This window comes from Choloepus didactylus, chromosome 4 (assembly GCF_015220235.1).
Source record: "Choloepus didactylus isolate mChoDid1 chromosome 4, mChoDid1.pri, whole genome shotgun sequence".
Taxonomy (NCBI): Eukaryota; Metazoa; Chordata; class Mammalia; order Pilosa; family Megalonychidae; genus Choloepus; species Choloepus didactylus.
Window position 1 is genome coordinate 194,690,977 of NC_051310.1, and position 23,213 is coordinate 194,714,189.

The window sequence follows — 23,213 nt, forward strand, 5'->3', positions numbered from 1 at the left end:
GTTTGGGGAGACAGATTTTGGACCGACAGGCTATCTGTTCTGCTTCCTGCCTAGCAATAAAAGTCTTTCTCTCTTTGAAACCCCAGTGTCTCAGGAATTGGTTATTTGAGCACACAGGATAAAAGAATCCATTGCCTTGGTCTGGTAACAGCATCCCACTGACTGCAGAAGGCTCTGGACTCCTGATAGGGAGAAGAAGACCCCAGGCCCCCTCCTCAAAGGAGCAAAGTTTCCAGGGCCTCCCACCGCAGGGAGGGCTCCTCAGGACCCTGTTTCCTTAAGCACAGACTCCTCCCCACCAGACACTTGGGAGCAGCTAGAGGGGGGATGAGGAGACAACGCTGGAGGCCAGGCCTACACTGCACATGGGCAGTCTGACCAAGAACCCGGAATTTAAGATCAGAAATGGATTAATCTGGGGCCACCCTGGTTTTGACTTGGGTATTTATGAGGGGAGGCGGACAGAGTAGAGAAAACTTGCTGGGAGCGTTGGCAAAGAGGACTCCCACCAGCCCGGCACCCCAATACCTGTCGGGGCTCGCCCGCGACTCAGCAGGCCGGTGAACTCCCTGCTGCACCCGGCCTGGGCGCTCCCACCTCTGCGTGCTACGTCGGCCGCCACACAACACACACGCACACAGCTGCCCGTGTCTGTACTCACCCGGGTCTCCAGGGCTTGGCTACTCCCCACCGCCACTTCTGCAGCCTAGGGGCCTTTACCTGCGCCGTCAGTGAAGGCCTGGGCGCCAAAGTGGGGCCACCAGAGGGGTCACGGGGTCGCAGACGTTACCCTGTGGGCCGCGCCTGCGCTCCAGTCCCTCGCGAGAGGGCCGGCCCCGCCTATCGTCTCGGGTCCCGGAGCTTCCGGTGCTGGGAGGGGCGGAGGCGCCGGGGATGAGCTTGGCAGTTTGCTGAGCTGGTGGAGTTGGGTTTCCTACTGGAAGGGGTTGGCCACTTCCCACCAGAGCCCCTGGACACAGCATCCTCTCTGCGTCCCCACCCTGGGAACCCCTGCGGCCTTAGCGCCCTGAGTTGAACAGAAGTGCCGAAATCCTAACCCGCGGTAAGGAGGGCGGGGAACGCCAGAACCCCCATTCCAGCAGCCTGTGCGTGGAGGAGGTGATGAGCCTTGGACAGCCCCCACTGCCTTGGCCCCAAGTTACTCAGGGAGCCGAAGCTGGCTCTGGAGACGCTGGTTTCAAAGAGGCCTGAGGTAGGTTATCAGCTGAACTTAGCCCCTGACACCCACTGCTCTCTACCCCCGCCCCCACCTCTGGCTTCCAGGACCTGGATGGGAGAGGGGGCGGGGGACACCTCGTAAACCCAGACCCCAAAGATGGGGCCAGACGGGTCTGAGCAGATGCCCCTCTGGGGATGCTTGTTCTTCCACCCCAGGGGTCCCTGATCAAGGAGTTGGAGGGCGCCAGGTGGCAGCGACTTCCTGATCCCGGGAACTGCAGGTGGCAGGCTTTTGACCTTTGCCCTGACCACCTGCAGGCCTGACCTCACCGTGACCCTGGGCCTGCGGGCAAAGCTGCCCAATGGAGAGGAAGAGAGTGAGGCTCGAGGATCCTGAGGGTGCATTGGTGGTTCTCCATTACCAGGGTTAAATAATGGTTGGGTAATTACCAAACTGTTCAAATCCTGGCTTGAGATGTCTAGTGAATACGTGAATGGTGAGCCCTGTAGTGAATTCCACCCTATCTTGTGGAGTTTGCAGTTTGGGGTTGCAAATCAAAGGCTGGTTATTAGCCATAGGAAGGAGGGAAGAGGCTCACAGGTTGGGAGATGGAGATTTTTGCACTGGCTTCTAAAGTGTGAAAGAAAGACTTCTGACTTCATGGCTTAATTTATTTCAGAGAATTAGGTAGGAAAATAAACATTTCAGCATTAGTTCAAGAAACATCTGGAAGCACTCCATGGGGCCCAGCCCACAGAAGGTTTGCCAAGTAAACCAGGACTGTGGGAGGGGTGGGTCAAATGCAGTCACAGGCCTGAAGGATGTCCCTGATACATTATACAGGAGAAAGGCATGCTGCAATACACTTTCCAAGATAGGAGCCATCCTGGAGTGCTAGAGGTAAAATGATAGTTGCCACATTACTCAACCCTTGTTGCTCCTGGAGTGATAGATAAAATAATAAAACATATTAATTTTCATCTTTGTGATTATCTGTATTTTCTAATTTTTATTAATTGATAATCTCAAGGTTTTCTATTTTTAGAGTGGAAAGACAAAACAGAGGTGTTAATGGGGAAGGTTAGTGCAATGGTGACCAAATCTACTGAGGCTGGAGTGATTGGGACAAAGGGGGGAAATGAATGGAAATTAGAGAATTTAAGTCTACATTTGAGCATCTATTTGCTGCAGCATATTTCCCATTTAAAGTGAAACATTTCTGGGAATTCAGTCATGGGCCCTTTAGGACACACTGAATGCTCAGTGAATATATTCCTGATCACCCATAAAACACTAATAAATTATAACATGCAACATAACCTGTCAAAAATATCAAGTAAAATATTGTGTACTATTAAATTAAACCTTAAAGTAATTCAACAAATTCTGATTCTAAATTTTCATTGTTTTAAAATCAGTTACTTTTTTGTGTTGCTGTGCATTCAGTAAGTCCCAGGTAAGAAGTTTCATTTTACAAACAGTGCCTTAGTTGTCCTTTTGAGCTGGGCTTGCTGCTGTATTGTTACTATCAGGGAACAGGTCCAGTGAATACTAAAACACATCCAAAAGCTCCCTGCCATTAAGTGGCAACTCATATTTTGAACCCATGACTGTTAGACTCTAAAGCTTACACTCTTAACCTCAACACTTCACTGTTTAAATAGTATTTTTTATTGTAGAATATAACATATTTACATAGTAGTGATTACTTTCCAAGTGCAATTTAACAAGTAGTTAGAAATCAAATTTCAAAGAATATTATGGGTTACAGTTCCACATTTTCAGTTATTTACTTATTGTGAAATATATATGCAAAAAGGTGATAATTTTCAAAATGCAAATTAACAAGTACTTATATAGGAAATTTCCAGAAATGTTATGGGTTACAGTAACATAGTGTCAGTTATTTCCTTATTGTGAAATATTACATATATACAAAAAGGTGATAACTTTCAAATTATAATTTAACAAGTTGCTATATAGCAAATTTCAAAAATCTTATGGGTTACAATTACACCATTTCAGTTCTTTCCTTCTAGCTAATCCAATATCCTAGCAACTAAGAAAAAGAAAATTATATAGAGATTCAGTATTCATGGTCCTTTGTTAAATTCACCCTTGTCTGGTTGCTACCCCTTCCTCTAGTTTAAATCACTTTCCAATCTTAGGGATGTCTAGGGCCAGTGACCAGATTAACTTGTTCATGTTGACAAGGGGTGTCAACATGGGAAAAAAGGGACAAAATGTTGATGTTCTTGAAAGAAACCTGTTGCCTCTAGGTTTTTGGGACTTAGCTGGAATAGGAGCTCTCTGGGTGATTTAAGTTTCTGAAGAATAAATTTAGTGAATGAAACTTTATAGTCTCAGGTAGGGACCCAGGTATTCCATAAGGTTTGTGGGACTATGTTGACTTGAGCTTATCATACTTGGACATTTAGGATATTGAGCTGAAGCTTGGATAAGAGTTAACCTCCAGAACAGCCTCTTGACTGTGTTTGAAATCTCTTAGCCACCAAAAACCTTAGTTTATTGTCTTTCTTTTCCCCATTTAGTCAGAAAGGGAACTCTCAAGCCCTTGATGCCAGGGTCATGTTCATTTCTGGATTCTGGGTCCCCTATTACCAGGGAGACTCTTTTCACCTGTGGGGTTCCCTGTCCCATGTCAGTGGCAGGGGTGATGGATTTATTTGCAAAGTTGGTCCTTAGAGACACGAAATTCTGCATTTGAGCAAAACAACAAAAGAGGTTCTCTGGAGGTGACTCTAGGCATAATTATAAGTGGGCTTAACCTCCCCTTTATAACCATAAGTTTCACAGGAGCAAGCCTAAAAATTGAGGGCTTGACTATTTGACAAAGGAGGGAATTCCTCATTCAATGGCATAGGCTCTGAGCACAATAATTAATCAGTATCTCACATTATCATCCCTTAGTTGTACAATCCTCATCACTCACCATCTTAAACAATTCTCATGACTCAAAATATCTCATAGCTTTTTAGCCCTTAATTATATGTCACTAGTATTTGTGTGGTACTAGTAAGGTATTCCTATCAATTAGAGTTCCTAGTATGCCATAGGTAGATTTTTCCATATACCACTCTTTTGTCAACTCTCTGTACCTGTGTCATACCTTAGAAGTATATCATGCAAACATCTATCTATGTTTATAGTTCTGATCTGTGGACTACATGCCTTCAAACAGTTTCTTTCAATCCTGTTGCCTTCAATGCAGCTCTGATACTTATAATCCCATTAACATCATCACCCCATCCATTCCCATACTTTTAAATTCACCCTCACTAACATATCTGAACATATGGTTATTATTCCCTCTTTATTCATATCTGTTCATGTCACTGTTTTCAGATCTTCTGGGAATATACCAAGAAGTGGAATTGCTGGATCATAGGTAATTCAATATCTAGTTTTCTGAGCAACTACTACTTGTCTTCACAGCAGCATTATACAGTCCACCAGCAATGAAAAAGTGTTCCAATTTCTCCACAACCTCTCCCGTACTGTTGTTTCTTATTTGTTTAATGGCACTTTCTTATTGGTGTGAGTGGTATCTCATTGTGGTTTTGATTTGCATTTCCTAACTAGCTGTGAAGATGAAATTTTTTAATGTGTTTTTTTAGCCATTTGTATTTCCTCCTTGGAAAATGTCATTTCATATTTTTTGCCCATTTTAAAATTGCACTGTCTGTACTATTGTTGAGTTGTAGGATTTTCTTTTTATATGCAAGATATCAGTCTCTTATCAGATACATGTTTTCCAAATATTTCTCCCAGTGAGTGGTTGCCTCTTCACCCTTTTGACAACGTCTTTTGAGCCACAGAGGCTTTAAATTTTGAGGAGTTCCCATTTATCTGTTTTTTTCTTACATTTTCTTGTGCTTTGGGTGTAAGGTGTAAGAAGCCATCTCCTATTACTATGCCTTGAAAATGTTTCCTTATATTATCTTTTAAGAGTTTGTTGTGCAAGGGTAAATCATGGGAGGAGGGGAAGAGACATGAACTGATCTAGTATAACTTTTACAGAAGAAAATTTATTGAATTCAAGACTTACAAGCATTTATCATTAATGAGTGATAGCTGGAAAATAAGCAGTCTGTCCAGCAAAGGAAAGAAAAAGAAAACCAAACCAGGGAAGCCCCCACATCCAATACTACTGGCTGCGGAGGTCCCAATCTTCAGCCAATCAGAGTCCTAGTTGGCACATGGTCCAAGGCCAGAGCATCCCCCTCCTGGGTGAGACCTCCAACTTTTCCTGGGGCCTCAGGCCAGTATTTATGGCAATTGTCCAGAAAGTAGAAGTACTTTGCTGCACATCTCAAAAAGGGCTAATTCCTTAGAATTATTACAAGACTCCTTATCTTAGTTTCATTGGCATGTCCACAGTGGGGAACCTAACCTTGGTGGAGGTACAGGTGATCTATTAACTATTATCAAAACTCCTGGGTAAACTCTGTTAGGCTTCAGTGACTTCCTTTGTTCTATATGTATCTTTGTTCCTCACTCCTTGTAGACAGAACAGTACCTGCTGAAGTGCAGGGCAGTTATCTGCTTCATGTTGGTTTGATCCACAATTACATTTTTTTTACAATTTCTAACACAGCTTTTATTGTGCTGTCACTTGTATTGAGGTCTTTGATCCACTTCCAGTTAATTTTCTTCTATAGGGTGTGAGGTAGGGGTCTTCTTTCATTCTTTTGGATATGGATTTTCAAGTTCTTTCCAGCATCATTTGTTGACTGTTCTGTCCCAGGTCAAATATCTCCAATCCCTGCCTGCCATGTGCCTACAAGGTGCAGCTCTGATACTTATAATCCCATTATTAAACCAATCATCACCCCTATCCATTCCCATACCTTTAAATTAACCCACTAACATATCTGAACCAATATTAGGTGTATTATTTCCCCTTTACTAAACTGCTGTCTATCTCTAGATCCCAATATTCTACATTATAAGGCATTGATTTTACATTTTCTCAGGGAGTTCATAGTAGGGTAACTTACATATTTCTGCTTTTGTGTCGTGACTTATTTCACTCAGCATTATATCTTCAAGGTTCATATAGTTGCCATCTGTTTCATGATCCTTGTCCTTATTGCTGCATAGCTTTCCATCATATGTAGATACCACATTTTTATCTACTCAACTGTTCATGGACACTTGGACTGTTTCCATCTCTTGGCAATTGTGAACAATGCCACTAGGAACATCACTGTACAAATGTCTGTTCATGGCACTGCTTTCAGAACCTCTGGTATATACCAAGAAGTGGAATTGCTGGATAGCAGGGTAATTCAATATATAGTTTTCTGAGAATCTGCCAAACTGTCTTCCATAGTAGCTGTACCATTATACATTCCCACCAGCAATGAAAAAGAGTTCCAATTTCTCAACATCCTCTCCAGCATTTATTTCCTATTTGTTTAATGGCAGCCATTCTTATTGGTGTGAGATGGTATCTCATTATGGTTTTGATTTACATTTCACTAATAGGTAGTGAAGATGAACATTTTTCCATGTGTTTTTAGCCATTTGTATTTTCTCTTTAGAAAAATGCCTTTTCATATCTTTTGCCCATTTAAAATTGGGCTATTTGAACCCTTGTCATTGAGTTGTAAGAAGTCTCTTTTTTTGCTCCCATTTTTCTACTCATCCATCCACACACTGGACAAAGGAGAGTGTGGTCCATATGGCTTTCCCAATCACATTGTCACCCCAAATAAGCTACAGTTTTATACAATTGTCTTCAAGACTGAAGGGTTCTGGTTGCAGTTTGACAGTTCCAGGCATTTACTGCTAGCTATTCCAATTCATAGAACCTAAAAAGTGTTGTCTAGATTGTGCTTAAGAGTGCCCAACAGAGTGACCTCTCAGCTCCTTGGAATCTCTGCCACTGAAGGTTATTTCATTTCCTTTCACATCTCCTTTTAGTCAAGAAGATGTTCTCCATCCCATCATGCCAGGTCTAGATTCCTCCCCAAGTCATATTCCATGTTGCCAGAAGATTCACTCCTTTGGGTGTCAGATCCCATGTAGTGGGTAGGGCAGTGATTTTTGCCAAGTTGGCTTAGCTAGAGAGAGAGGGCCACATCTGAGCAACAAAGAGGCTTTCAGGAAGAGACACTTAGGCACAATTATAGGCAGGCCTAGCCTCTCCTTTGCAGCAACAGTCTTGCTAAGGGCAAGTCCCATGGTAGAGGGCTCAGCCCATCAAACTTTCAGTCCCTGATATCTGTGGGTACATCAGACCATTGAGGTGGGAGGCCCAACACCCTTGTTTCTCCACCAACTCCTCAGGGGGGCTCTGCATATTTTTTTCATTGTTTTATCTAATTAACTTTTTAAATTAACTATTAACTATAAAAATGAAAAAAACTACAGTAAAAAACATTTCAAACAAACCATAACAAGGGAGTAAGAAAAAGACAATTAACCTAAAATCACTACTTCCAACATGTTTGTACTCTACCCCAAGAAAACAACCTAATCTAGCAACATTTCTGTGAACTTGTTCCTACCATACCCACCAGAAATTAACAAATCATAGTCATTCCTGGACATTCCCAGAATGTTAAATTTACATGTGATAGCTTATCTGTTCTTATTGGGTTATCATTTCTCCTTCATTAATTGCTTTCTTTCAGTAGTTCTCCTACATTCTACATTATTAACCATTTATTTTACATTTTTTCAATGTCCACATTAGTGGTAGCATATAATATTTCTCTTTTTGTACCTGACATATTTTGCTTAGCATTATGTCTTCATGGTTCATCCATGTTGTCATATGTTTCACAACATTTTTCCTTCTTAGTGTCATGTAGTATTCCATAGTGTGTTTATACCACATTTTATTCATCCACTCATCTGATGAAGAACATTTGGGTTGTTTCCAACTCTTTACAATTGTGACTAATGCTACCATGAACATTGTTGTGCAGATATCTGTGTCCTTGCTTTAAGATCTGCTGGGTATATAATGAGAAGTGCAATTGCTGGATCAAAGGGTAAATCTATATCTAGTTTTCTAAGGAACTGCCAGACTGACTTCCAGAGTGGCTGAAGCATTATGCAGTCCCAACAGTGAATAAGAGTTCCAATTTCTCCACATCCTTTCCAGCATTTGTAGTTTCTTGTTTCTTTAATGGCAGACATTCTAATTTGTGTGAGATGGTATCTCATTGTGGTCTTAATTTTCATCCAATACCTAGTGAATCTGAACTTTCATGTGTTTATTGGCCATTTTATTTCCTCTTCAGAGAACTTTCTCTTCATAATTTTGCTCATTTTATAATTGGGCTGTCTGTACTATTCTCATTGAGTTGTAGGATTTCTTTATATATTCAAGATATATATAAAGTCTTTTGTCAGATACATGGTTTCCAAAAAATTTTTTCCCATTGAGTTGGCTACCTCTTTACTTTTTTAACAAATGCCTTGAGGTACAGAAACTTCCAAGCTTGAGGAGTTCCCATTTATCTATTTTTTTCTTTTGTTGCTTGTGCTTTGGGTGTAAGGTCTAGGAAGTGGCCACCTAATACAAGGTCTAGATGTTTCCCTACATTATCTTCTAGGAGTTTTATGGTACTGTCTTTTATATTGAGGTCTTTGATCCACTTTGAGGTAAATTTTTGTGTAGGTTGTGAGGTGGGGTGCTCTTTCTTTCTTTTTGATATGGACATCCATCTCTCCCAGTCCCATTTGTTGAAAAGTCTTATGTCCCAGTTCAGTGTCTTTGGGGCCCTTATCAAAGATCAGTCAACTGTTGATCTGGTGGTCTATCTCCAAATTCTCAATTCAATTCCATTGATCAATATGTCTTTCTTTCTGCCAGTATCATGCTGCTTTGAATACTGTGGCTTTATCATAAGCTTCAAAGTCAGGGAGTGTAAGTCCTCCCAATTCATTTTTCTTTTGTAGAGTGTTTTTAGCAATTTGAGGCATCTTCCCTTTCCAAATAAATTTGATAATCCATTTTTCAAATCTGCAAATTAGGTTGTTGGATTTTTGATTGGGATTGCATTGAATCTGTAGATGACTTTGGGTAGAATTGACTGACATCTTAATTACATTTAGCCTTCCTATCCATGAACATGGAATATTTTTCCATCTTTAAGTTCCCTTTCTATTTCTTTTAGTAGAGTTATGTAGTTTTCTTTGTATAGGTTATCCACATATTTGGTTAAGCTTATTCCTAGGCACTTTATTTTTTTAGTTGTTATTGAAAATGGTATCTTTTTCTTGAGTATCTCTTCACTTTTTTCATCTCTAGTGTATGGAAACATTACTGACTTATGTGCATTCATCTTGTATCCTGCTACTTTGCTAAATTTGTTTATTAATGCTAGTAGCTGCATCATTGATTTCTCAGGGTTTTCCAGATATAAGATCATATCATCTGCAAATTATGACAGTTTTACTTCTGTCTTTCCAATTTGGATGCCTTTTATTTCTCTGTCTTTCCAGATTATTCTGCTTAGAACTTCTAGCACAGTGCTGAATAACAGGGGTGACATCAGGTATCCTTGTCTTATTCCTGATCTTAGAGTGAAGGCTTTCAGTCTCTCACCATTGAGTACTATGCCAGCTGTGGGTTTTTCATATATGCTCTTTATCATTTTGAGGAACTTTCCTTTAATTCCTACCTTTTGAAGTGTTTTTATCAAAAAGGGATGTTGGATTCTGTTGAATGCTTTTTTAGCATCTATTGAGATGATCAGATGATTTTTCTCTTTTCTTTTGTTAATGTGTTGTAATTGATTTTCTTGTGTTGAAGCATCCTTGCATGCCTGAAGTGAACCCCACTTTGTCATGATGTATGATTTTTTAAATGTGTCTTTGGATTCAATTTGCAAGTATTTTGTTGAGGATTTTTTTCTCTGTATTCATTAGAGAGATTTGCCTGTAGTTTTCCTTTTTTGTAGCATCATTGCCTGGTTTGGTATTAGATTGATGTTAGCTTCATAAAATGTGTTAGGTAATGTGCCAGTTTGAATGTATTATATGCCCCAAAACACCATTATCTTTGATGTAATCTTGTGTGGGTGGATGTATCAGTGTTGAGTAGATTGTAATTCTTTGAGAGTTTCTCTGGAGATGCACCCCACCCAACTGTAGGTTATGACTCTGATTGGATAATTTCCATGGTGTTGTTACCCCCACCCATTCAGGGTGAGTCTAAATTAAATCACAGGGCCATATAAATGAGCTGAAAAACAGAAGGAACTCAGTGCATCTGACAGTGACATTTCACAGAGGAGCTACAGCCAAAAGGGACACTTTGTAGAACACACTGGAACTGAGAGAGGAGCTTCAGCTTACAGAGACATTTTGGAGATGGACTTTGAAAGCAGACTTTGGCTCCAGAGAAGCTTAGAGAGGACAAATGCCTCAAGAGCAACTAAGAGTGACATTTTTGAGGAGCTGAAGCCTAGAGAGGAACATCTTGGGAGAAAGCCATTTTGGAACCAGAACTTGGAGCAGATGATGGCCACATGCCTTCCCTGCTAACAGAGGTTTTCCAAACACCATTGGCCATTTTTCAGGGAAGGTACCTGATTGTTCATGCATTACCTTGGACACTTTATGGCCTTTAGACTGTAACTGTGTAACCAAATAACCCTCCTTTTATAAAAGCAAATCCATTTCTGGTGTTTTGCATTCTGGAAGCATTAGCAAACTAGAACATATAGTATTCCTTTTTCTTCAATGTTTTGAAAGAGTTTAAGTAAATTGCTGTCAGTTCTTTTTGGAAAGTTTTGTAGAATTCCCCTGTGAAGCCATCTGGCCCTGGGCATTTATTTGTGGGAAGCTTTTTGATGACTGATTGGATCTCTTTTCTTGTGATTAATTGGTTGAGGTCTTCTATTTCTTCTCTGGTCACTCTAGGTTTTTCATATGTTTCCAGAAAATTGTCCATTTCCCCTACGTTATCCAGTTTTTTGGCATAGAGTTGTTCATAACATCCACCTATAAGTTTTTAAATTTCTTTGGCATCTGCAGTAATGTCACCTTTCTCATTTTTTTTTAATATGGCTCTTTTCTCTTTTTGATGTTGTCAGCCTAGCTAGGGACTTGTCAATCTTGTTGATCATCTCAAAGAACCAATTTTTTGGTTTTATTTATTCTCTCTGTAATTTTTTGTTCTCTAGGTCATTTCTTTCTGACTTAATCCTTGTTATTTCTTTTCTGCTACTTGGTTTTGGATTGGTTTGCTGTTCCATTTTTAGCTTCTTCAGTTGCTCATTAGTTCTTTGAGTTTAGCTCTTCCTTCCTTTTTGATGTATGCACTTAATGCTATAAATTTCCCCCTCAGTACCACTTTTGCTGCATCTCCAAGTTTTGTTAGGTTGTGGTCTCATTGTTATTCATCTCTATATATTTGGAAATTTCTCTTGTTATTTCTTCTTTAACTCACTGATTGTTTAGGAGTGCATTGTTTAACCTGCAGTTATTTGTGAATTTTCTATGTCTCTGATGCTTATTGACTATTAAATGCATTCCATTGTGGTCAGAGAATGTGCTTTGAATAATTTCAATTTTTTAAAATTTGTTGAGGCTTGTTTTATGTCCCCAAATATGATCTATTCTGGAGAAAGTTCCATGAGCACTAGAGCAGAATCTGTATCCTTGTGATTTAGGATGTAATGTTCTATACATGTCTGTTAAATCCAATTCATTTATCAGATTGTTTAGGTTTTCAATTTCCTTACTGGTCTTCTGTCTGATAGATATATGTATAGGAGAGAGTGATGTGTTGAAGTCTCCCACAATGATGTTTGTGGAAACATCAATAGTTTTTCCTTTAGCTTTGCCATTGTTTGTCCCCTATATTTCTGTGCCCCTTGATTGGGCACAAAAAACATTTATGATTGTTATTTCTTATTGTTGAACTAACCCTTTTATTAGTATGTAGTGGCCTTCTTTGTCTCTCATAATATTCTTGCATTTAAAGTCCATTTTATCTGTGATTCATATTGATACTCCTGCTTTATTTTGGCTGTAAGTAACATACTATTCCATAAAATCCCACTAAATTCCATAGCATTCCATTCCATTTCATATAATTGCATTCCATTCCATTCCATAATATTCTATTCCATAAATTTTATTTCATTTTGATCATTCCTTTCCATAACATTGCATTTCATACTATTCCATTCCATTCCATATTGCCTCCCACCACATTCCATTCAATAACTTTCCATTCCATATGATTTCATTACATTGCATTGCAATCCTTCCATTACTTTCCATTACATAACATTCCTGTCTGTAATATTCCATTTATTTCTGTTACATTCAATTGCATAAATCCCATTCCAAACCTTCTGTATCATATTCGATTATATTCCAATCTATAACATTCCATGCCATTTTATTTCTCTTCATTCTGTAATGTTCCATTCCATAACACTTCATTCCATTGCATACAATTGCATTCCATTATATAACTTTCCATTCATAACATTCATTGAATAACTTTATACTCCATAACATTCTGTTCCAAAATATTCCATTCCATAACATTGCATGCAATAATATTCTCTTCCATATCATTCCATTCCAAAAGGAAACATTCCATTCCATTAGAGTCCATACCATTAAATTCCTCTCCATTCAATTCCATTTCATTCACTACATTCCATAACATTCTATACTACTGTGTAACATTCTATTGCATATCACTCCATTACATTCCATAACATTCCATTACATTACATATAATTCTATTCTATTGCATAGCATTCTACTCCATAACTTTAATTTCCATTACATAACTTTCCAATCCATGAGTCCCTTTCTAATTTCATTCCATTCCATAACCTACCATTCCATATCTTTCTGTTCCATAACATCCCATTCCAATATATTCCAATGTATAACAAACCATTCCTTATCATATCATTCCATTCATCACATCCTATTCCATAACATCACATTCCATTCCAAAATATTTCATTCCATTCCATAACATTGCATTCAATAACATTAAATTCAATAAGATTTGCAAGAGCTTCCAGAAGATGGCAGAAGAGACATGGCAAAAAAAAAAATCTCATGAAAAATACTAGATAAGAGAAGGAAAGTGACCCAGAACACAAGTTCCCAGTGATTTACCAGCAAGGACAACATCTGCTAAATCTTCAGGGACCATCCACTTGGTGAAACCAGGAGTCTTAATTCTGAAATGAGTGAGTAAGCCTGCTGAATAACCAGCAGCCATGTTGCATTCTGGGGAAGACATGGGTTGGTGTTTGCAGTCAGGCTAGTTTTAAAAACCCAAAAGTGGCTGTGGATGTGGCATTGAGAACTGCATCCCCACAACCTGTGGGAATGCCTCAATATCTGGTGTGGACAATAGCCTTTCATGCACCCACTGCTAATTGCCTCAGTGCAAGAAAGGCAGAGGTTAGCCAAAAGAGGAAAATAACCACACCTGTTACAGCCATCTTCTTGGTGGGCTGGGAATACTGCTGCCTGGCACCAGTGCTGCAGCTCAGAGATGTGCCAAAAACCCAGTGCAACAGGAAGTGTTTCCAGCAACATGTGTGCATCCACAATATCTGGTGTGGACAAAGACTTTCATCACCCACAGCTAGTTGTCCCAGAGCTGGGAAGGTGGTGATGTGTGAAAAGGGGAAAATTAACACACTCCCGTACAGCCATCCTTTCAGTAGACTGGGAAGCACCTACATGGCCCTGTGGCCATATAACCTCCCTTGTGGGATGGTGCTCACTGGTAATGTAGAAGCCTTCCCTCAGCAGAGGCCCTAGGAGGGCACAGCTTAGAAGAAGGACCCACTCAGAAGTCCCAGGGATGATACACCAATACCAAGGACATATGTCAGTAGCACAGAAAAACAGTGTCAAGACTGAACTGAAGGTTTTAGACTATTGCAACAGCTTTAAATCTCCAGGAACACCTGAGAGCTTTGATTAAAGCTGTCCTCCCTCCCTAACCACTCAGACACATGCCCTACATTCAGGGTGGGCATCACCAAATGCACACAAACATGGTGCACCAATTGGACCCCCACAAGATTCAAAAGCACTCAAGACAAAGACAAAGTTGGGGTGAACTGGCTAGAGGGGAATAGGTGGCTCATGGATGCCACATGCTGGTAGTTAGAGAAAGTGTACCCATAAATCTGTGGATCTGAAAAATTAGAAATAAGTGTTTGAATAATCCTACATACCCTAAAAGAACCCTATCAAGTTAAGCAAGTATTTTTGCCAAGAGGCCAAAAACAACAGAAAATTTTAAAGCATATGAAAAAAAAACAGACAATATGGATAACCCCAAAACAAACACCCAAATCAAAAGATCAGTAGAGACAAAGTACTGGGAGCAATTAATCAAAGAGCTAAAGACAAACAATGAGAGCAAGGCACAGGACATAAAGAACATGAAGTAGACCATAGAAGATCATAAAGAAGAAATTGCAAGAATAAATAAAAAAAGGATGATCTAATGGAAATAAAAGAAACTGTTGACCAAATTAAAAAGATAATGGATACTCATAGTACAAGACTAGAGGAAGCTGAACAGTGAATCAGCAACCTCAAAGATGACAGAAAGGAAAATGAAATAACAAAGGAAAGAATGGGGAAAAATTGAAAAGTCAAAATGGACTTCAGAGATATGAAAGATAATATAAAACATCCAAATATGAGACTCATTGGTGTTGCAGAAGGGGAAGAGAAGGGTAAATGTCTAGGAAGAGTATTCAAAGACATTGTTGGGAAAACTTCCCAAACCTACTGAAGAATATAAATTAAAAAAATCACAAATGCCCAGTGATTAAATCTAAATAAACCCACTCTGAGGCATATTCTGATCAGACTGTCAAATATTGAAGGGAAGGAGCAAGTTCTGAAAGCAACAAGAGAAAAGCAGTCACTACTTACAAAGGAAACAGCACAAGATTAAGAAGTGACTACTCAGCAGCCACCATGGAGGCAAGAAGCAGGCATATTAAAAATTCTGAGAGAAAAATTTGTCAACCAAGAATTCTTTGTTCAGCAAAAGCTCTCCTTCAAATTTCAGGGAGAGTTTAAATTTTTACAAACAAATGCTGAGAGAATTTGCTAACAAGAGACCTTCCCTAATTGAGATACTAAAAGGGAGCCCTACCAACAGAAAACAAAGAATGGAGAGAGAGATATGGAGGAAATGTTCAGTACTAAAGAGATTCAGTATGGTACATTAAAGGACATTAAGAGAGAGGGGTAAAATATATCTAAAAAAATAAACCAAAAGATAGGATGGTTGATTCAAGAAATACATTCAGAGTAATAATGTTGAATATAAATGGATTAAACTCCCCTATTTAAAAGATATAAATTCACAGAATGGATCAAAAATATGAACCTATCAATATTGTACATACAAGAGATTCATTGTATACACAGGGACACAAAGAAATTGAAAGTGAAAAGATGGAAAAAATCTTTCATGCAAGCTATAGGCAAAAGAAAGCAGGAATAACAATTTTAATCTCAGATAAAATAGACACTAAATGCAAGGATGTTATGAGAGACAAAGAAGGCCAGTACATACTAATAAAATGGGCAATTTCAACAAGAATAAATAACAATCATAAATGTGTATGCACTCCAAACTAGGTGTCACAAAATACATAAGGAAACACTGTCAAAACTAAAGGAAGCAATTGATGTTTCCACAGTAATTGTGGGAGATTTCAAAACATCACTTTCTCCTATAGATAGATCAACCAGACAGAAGACCAATAAGGAATTGAAAACATAAATAATCTGATAAATGAACATGATTTAGGCAGACATATATAGGAACATTACATCCCAAATCACCAGGATACACATTCTTCTCTTGTGCTCACAGAACTTTCTCCAGAATAGATCATATGAGGGGACACAAAACAAGCCTCAATAAACTTAAAAATGCAATTATTCAAAGCACATTCTCTGACCACAGTGGAATACAATTAGAAGTCAAACCATCAGAGACTTAGAAAATTCAAACATACCTGGAGGTTAAACAAGCACCCTCCTAAACAATCAGTGGGTTAAAGAAGAAATAGCAAGAGACATTTTAAATATCTAGAGATGAATGAAAATGAGAACACAACATATCAAAACCTATGGGATGCAGCAAAAGTGGTATTGGGTGGGAAATTTATAGTACTAAATACATATATCTAAAAGGAAGAAAGAACTAAAATTGGAGAACTAATAGAGCAGCTGAAGAAGCTAGAAAATGAACAGCAAACTAATCCTAAACCAAGTAGAAGAAAATAAATAGCAAGGATTAAAGCAGAACTAAATGACAGAAGAACAAAAAAAAGCAAAAGAGAGAATACATAACAACAAAACTTGGTTCCTTGAGGAGATCAACAAGATTGACAAGCCCCTAGCTAGACTGAAAAAATTAAAAAGAGAGATGACCCATATAAACAAAATAATGAGAAAGGTGACATTACTGTGGATCCCAAAGAAATTTAAAAAATTATAAGATAATATTGTGAACAACTGTATACCAACAAACTGAATAATGTAGAGGAAATGAACAATTTACTGCAAACATATGAACAACCTAGAATGATGGGAGAGGAAATAGAGGACCTCAACCAATCAATCACAAACAAAGAGATCCAATCTCTCATCAAAAAATTCCCCACAAATAAAGGCCCATGGCCAGATGGCTTCACAGGGGAATTCTACCAAACTTTCCAAAAAGAACTGACACCAATCTTACTTAAACTCTCAAAACTTTAGAGGAAAATGGGACACTACCTAGCAGTTTTATGAAGCCAACATCAATCTAATACCAAAACCAGGCAAAGATACTACAAAAAAGGAAAACTACATGCCAATCTCCCTAAGGAATACAAAAGCAAAAATTGTCAACAAAATACTTGCAAATTGAATCCAAATACACCTTAAAAAAATCATACACTCTGACCAAGTGGGATTCATTCCAAGCATGCAAGGATGATTCAACATAAGAAAATCAGTCAATGTAGTACAACACAGTAACAAAACAAAAGAGAAAAACTAAATGATCATCTCAATGGATGCTGAAAAAGCATTCAACAAAATTGAACATTCCCTTTTTGATAAAAACACTTCAAAATGTAGGGATTGAAGGAAACATCCTCAATGTGATAAGCAGCATATATGGATCACCCACAGTCAGCATAGTATTCAATGTTGAGAGACTGAAATCCTTCCCTCTAAGATGAGAAATGAAAAATAGATGCCTGCTCTCACCACAGTTATTCAACATTGTCCTAGAAGTGCTAGCCAGGTCAATCTGGCAAGACAAAGAAATAAAAGGCATCCAGATTGGAAAGGAAGAAGTAAAACTGTGATTATTTGCAGATGATATGATCTTATATCTGGAAAACCCTGAGAAATCAATGATACAGCTACTAGAGCTAATAAACAAATTTAGCAAACTAGCAGGATATAAGATTAATGCACATATGTCTGTAAAGTTTCCATGCACTAGAAATGAATGAAGTGAAGAGACACTCAAGAAAAAGATATGATTCTCCATACAACTAAAAAATTCAAGTACCTAGGTATAAACTTAACCAAAGATGTAAAAGACCTATACAGTGATTTTAAAAGATGGATTTTAAAATATGGAAAAATATTCCATGTTCATGGATAGGAAGGCTAAATGTCATTAAGATTTCAATTCTTCCCAAGCTCATCTACAGATTCAATGCAATCCCAATCAAAATTCCAACAACTTACTTTGCAGACCTGGAAAAGCTAGTTATCAAACTTACTTGGAAAGAAAAGATGACTCAAATTGCTAAAAACACTCTAAAAATGAAACAAAGTGGGAGGATTTACACTCCCTGATTTTGAAGCTTATTATAAAGGCACAGTAGTCAAAACTGCAAGGTACTGGCACTAAAGATAGATATACTGATCAATGGAATTGAATTGAGAATTTGGAGATAGACTCCAAGATCTATGGCTGACTGAATTTTGATAAGGCCCCCAAAGCCACTGAACTGGGACATAGTCTTTTCAACAAATGGGGCTGGGAGAGTTGGATATCCATATCCAAAAGAATGAAAGAGGACCCCTACCTCACATCCTACACAAAAACTTTAACTCAAAATGGATTAAATATCTTAATACAGCAGACAGTACCTTAAAGCTCCTAGAAGATAGTGTAGGGAGACATCTTCAAAACCTTGTATTAGGTGGTCTCTTCCTAGACCATAAACCCAAAGCACAAGCAAGAAAGGGAAAAATAGATAAATGGCAACTCCTCAAACTTAGAAGTTTCTGAAGCTCAAAGGAATTTGTCAAAAAGGTGAAGAGACAGCCAATTCAATGGGAAAAAATTTTGTAAACCATGTATCTGACAAAAGACTATCTTGCATATACAAAGAAATCCTACAACTCAATGACAGTAGAGCAGGCAGCCCAATTATAAAATGGGCAGAAGATATGAAAAGACACTTCTCTGAAGGAGAAACACAAATGGCCAAGAAACACAATGAAAAAATGTTCAGCTTCACTAGCTTTTAGTGTTGCAAATTAAGAACTCAATGAGATACCATCTCACACCAATTAGAATGGCTGCCATTAAACAAACAGATAACTACAAATACTGGAGAGGATGTAGAGAAATTGGAATTATTATTCATTGTTGGTGGGACTGTAGAATAGTTCAGCCACTCTGGAAGACAGTCTGGCAGTTCCTTAGAAAATGTGATATAAAGTTATCCTTTGATCCAGCAATTGCACTTCTTGGTATATACCCAGAAGATCTGAAAGCAATGACACGAACAGATATGTGCACACCAATGTTCATGGCAACATTAGTCACAATTGCCAAGAGATGGAAACAACCCAAATGTCCTTCAACAGATGAAGTGGATTAATTAAATGTGGTGTATACACACAATGGAATACTACACAGCAGTAAGAAAGAATGATGTTGTGAAACATATGACAACATAGATGAAACTTGAAGACATAAGGTTGAGCAAAATAAGCCTGGCACAAAAAGAGAAATATTATATGCTACCACTAACATGAACATTGAAAAAATGTAAAATAAATGGTTTATAATGTAGAATATAGGGGACCTAGTGATAGAGAGCAGTTAGTGAAGGAGGAACAATAACCCAATAGGAACAGATACACTCTCATAGGCAAATTTAACATTTTGGAGTTGCCAAGGAATGACTATTGTTTTTTAATTTCTTGTGGGCATGGTAGTAACAAGTTCACAACAATGTTGCTATATTAGATTACTTTCTTAGGGTAGAGTAGTAACATGTTGGAATTAAAGTAGTTATTTTAGGCTAGTTGTCTTTTTCTTATTCCCTTGTTTTGTTTTTTTTGAAAATTTTTTTAATATGTTTTATTTTTTATTCATGGTTAATAGTTAATATAAAAACAATGAAAAAATATGCAAACCCCCCCATGAGGAGCTGAGGGAGAATGCAGGGGTGTTGGGCTTCCCCACCTCCATGATTGCTGATGTGCTCAGAGATATTGGGGACTGGTGGTTTGATGGGCTGAGCCCTCTATCATGGGACTTGCCCTTGGTATGACTGCTACTGCAAAAGAGAGCCTAGGCTTGCTTTAATTGTGCCTGTGTGTCCTCCTGAATACCTCTTTGTTGCTTAGATGTGGCCCTCTCTCTCTAGCTAAGCCAACTTGGCAGGTGAAATCACTGCCCTCTCCCCTATGTTCTTTCTGAAACCCAGGGGTGTAAATCTCCCTGGCAATGTGGAATATGACTCCTGGGAAGGAATATAGACCTGGCATCATGGGTTACAGAACATCTTCTTGACCAAAAGGGTGAAACATATGACAACATAGATGAACTTCTCAGTGGCTGAGAGATTCCAAACAGAGCCAAGAGATCACTCTGGTGGTCACTGTTATGCACAATATGGAGAACCCTTTTTAGGATCTAATGATTGGAATAGCTAGCAGTAACACTTGAAACTATCAAACTGCAACCCAGAACCCTTGAATCTTGAAGATGATTTTATCAACATGTATCTTATGAGGGGTGACAATGTGATTGGGAAAGGCCATGGGAATCACACTCCCCTTTGTCAAGTGCATTGACAGGTGAGTAGAAAAATGGGGGCAAAAAAAGAGACACCCTGTCTTCTTTTTTACTTTAATTGTTCTTTTCCACTTTAATTTTTATTCTTAGTATTTCTTTGAGTGGTAATAAAAATGTTCAAAAATTTATTTTGGTGATGGATGCACAACTAGATAATGCTGCTGTGAACAATTGATTGTATGCTTTGTATGACTGCATGGTATGTGAATACATCTCAATAAAATTGTATTAAAAATAACATTTGCTTCCATAGCATTCCATTCCATTACGTGACATTCCATTCCATAACATTCCACTGAATTCTGCAACTTTCCATTCCATAACATTCCATTCAGTTCCATAACATTCAATTCATACCATTCCATAAAATTCCATTACATAATATGTCTTTAAATTACATAACATTCCATTAAATAACATTCCATTCAATAACATTGAATTCCATTCCATTCCATAATATTCAATTCCATAACATTCCATTGCAAAACATTCAGTTATGTTACACTCCTCTCCATTCCATTCTATTACATATTTCATTTCATAACTTTCAATTCTACTCTATAACTTACCATTCCATAACATTCCTTTACAGAATGTAATGGAATGTTATGGAATTCTTTTCCATTTCATAACATTCCATTCCATTCTGTAACGTTCCATTCCATTCCACTCATTTCCTTTCAATTTATTCCATTTCATTCAATTACAGTAACATTCCATTCCATAATTTCCCATTTCATTGCAAAACATTCCATTCCTTTCAATATATTTCCACTTCATTACATAGCATTTTATTCCATAACTTTAATTTCCTATACCATAACATTACATTCCATAACATTCAATTTCATAATTTTCCATTACATTGGATAATATGGCATTCCATAACAAAATATTCTATAACATTCCTTTCCATCACATTCCATAACATTCCATATCATTCCATTTCATTCCATTCCATGTTTTTCCATGACATTCCACTCCATAACATAACATTTCCATTCCATTCTATAAAAATCCATTCCATAGTATTTCATTTCATTTCATAACAATCCAAGCCTTAACATTCCATTCCATTCCATTCTGTTACCACCCATAACCTTCCTTAACCTTCCATAACATTTCATATCATTCCAATCTATAACATTCCAGTCCATTCCATAATATACCATTCCAATTCATAACATACCATTCCATAACATTGCATTCCATTACATAATATTCCATGCCATTCCATTCCCATATCATTTCATTCCATTCCATAATATCAGATCTGTAGCATTCTATTCCATAACATTTCGTTCCATAACAATCCATTCATTAATTTCCATTCCATAACATTCAACTCCATTGCATCCATTCCAAAGCATTCTTTTCCTTAACATTCCATTCCATTATATTCCAATCCACATTACATTCTGTATCATTTCATTACTTTCCATAGCATTCCATTCCATTCCAAAACATTCCAGTCCATAATACTCAATTGCATAATATTAAATTCAATAACATTCACTTCCATATCATTCCATTCCATGAGAAACATTCCATTCCATAACATTTCATTCCAAAACATTCCATTTCATAACATTCCATTCCATTCCATAAGATTCCATTCATTTCTGCAACTTACATTCCCTTCCATTCCATAACATTCCTTTCCATAACATTCCATTCATTCCATTCCAATCCATAACATCCCATTCCATATCCTGTCATTCCATTCCAAAAGATTCTCTTCCATAACACTTCATTCCATTCCTTAAGTTTCCCTTCCATTCCATAAAAATCTTTTCAACATTTGCTTCCATAACATTCCATACATAAACCTAATATTACATTCCATAACATTCCATTCAATTCTGCAACATAAAATTCTATAACATTCCATATCATTGCATTCCATAATATTGTTTCATAACTTTATATTCCATTATATTCCAATCCATAACATTCCATTTCATTCTATTCTGTAACATTCTATCCTATAATACTCCATTCCATACCTTAATATTCCTTTCCATTCCATAACATTCCAGTCCATTACCTTCCATTGCATAACATTACATTCTGTATCATTTTGTTCCATAACATTCCATCCCATAGCATTGCATTCAATCATATTCACTTACATATCATTCCATTTGAAAAGGAAATATTCCATTCCATCATATTCATTCTGTAACATTCCATTCCATTTCATAGCATTCCATTCCATAAGATTCCTTTGAATCATATTCTGTGACATTCCAAAATATTCCATATCATTCAATTCCATAACATTCTCTTCCCTCACATTTCAATCCTAATATTCCATTCCATATAACATTATACCATTTGAAAACATTCCATACCATAACTCATTCAATTCCATAAGATTCTATTCTATTCCATTCCATAACATTTGTGTCCATAACATTGCATTCAGAAACATTCCATTCCATTCCATAATGTTCCATTCAATTCTGCAATTTTCCATTCCATAACATTCTGTTCCATTGCATATCCTTCTATTGCATATCACACCATTCCATTCCATATCATTCCATTCAACAGCATTCCTTTCCAGAACATTGCATTCCATTTCATTCCATAACTTTTGTTTCCATTCCTTAATGCTACTTTCCATTTAATAATATTCCATTCCATTCCAAAATATTGCATTCCATAAAACTCCATTCAATATCATTCCTTTCCATCATATTTCATCACATTGCATCTCAATCCTTCCAATCCTTTCCATTATGTAACATCCTTTCTGCAATATTGCTTTAATTTCTATCACATTGCATTCCATAACATTCCATTCCACTCCATGCATAACATTCCATTACATTATGTAACATTCCATAACATTTCATTTCATTCCATAACATTCCATTCCATATCATACCATTCCATTCATAGTATTCCATT

General features: G+C 37.6%; 2 protein-coding genes across 2 annotated transcripts in view; one reads left to right on the forward strand and one right to left on the reverse strand.

Moving 5' to 3' along the window:
* LOC119533089 (putative zinc finger protein 705E) overlaps positions 1-937 on the reverse strand; it is a 244,432-nt gene extending 243,495 nt beyond the window's left edge. The window contains exon 1 of the mRNA XM_037835207.1: positions 662-937. The gene's annotated coding sequence lies outside the window, so the exon portion shown is untranslated. The remainder of the gene's footprint in view (positions 1-661) is intronic.
* The window catches only part of LOC119532515 (zinc finger protein 705F-like), a 55,230-nt gene continuing 32,862 nt past the window's right edge, over positions 846-23,213 (forward strand). Inside the window, exon 1 of the mRNA XM_037834985.1 lies at positions 846-1,213. The gene's annotated coding sequence lies outside the window, so the exon portion shown is untranslated. The remainder of the gene's footprint in view (positions 1,214-23,213) is intronic.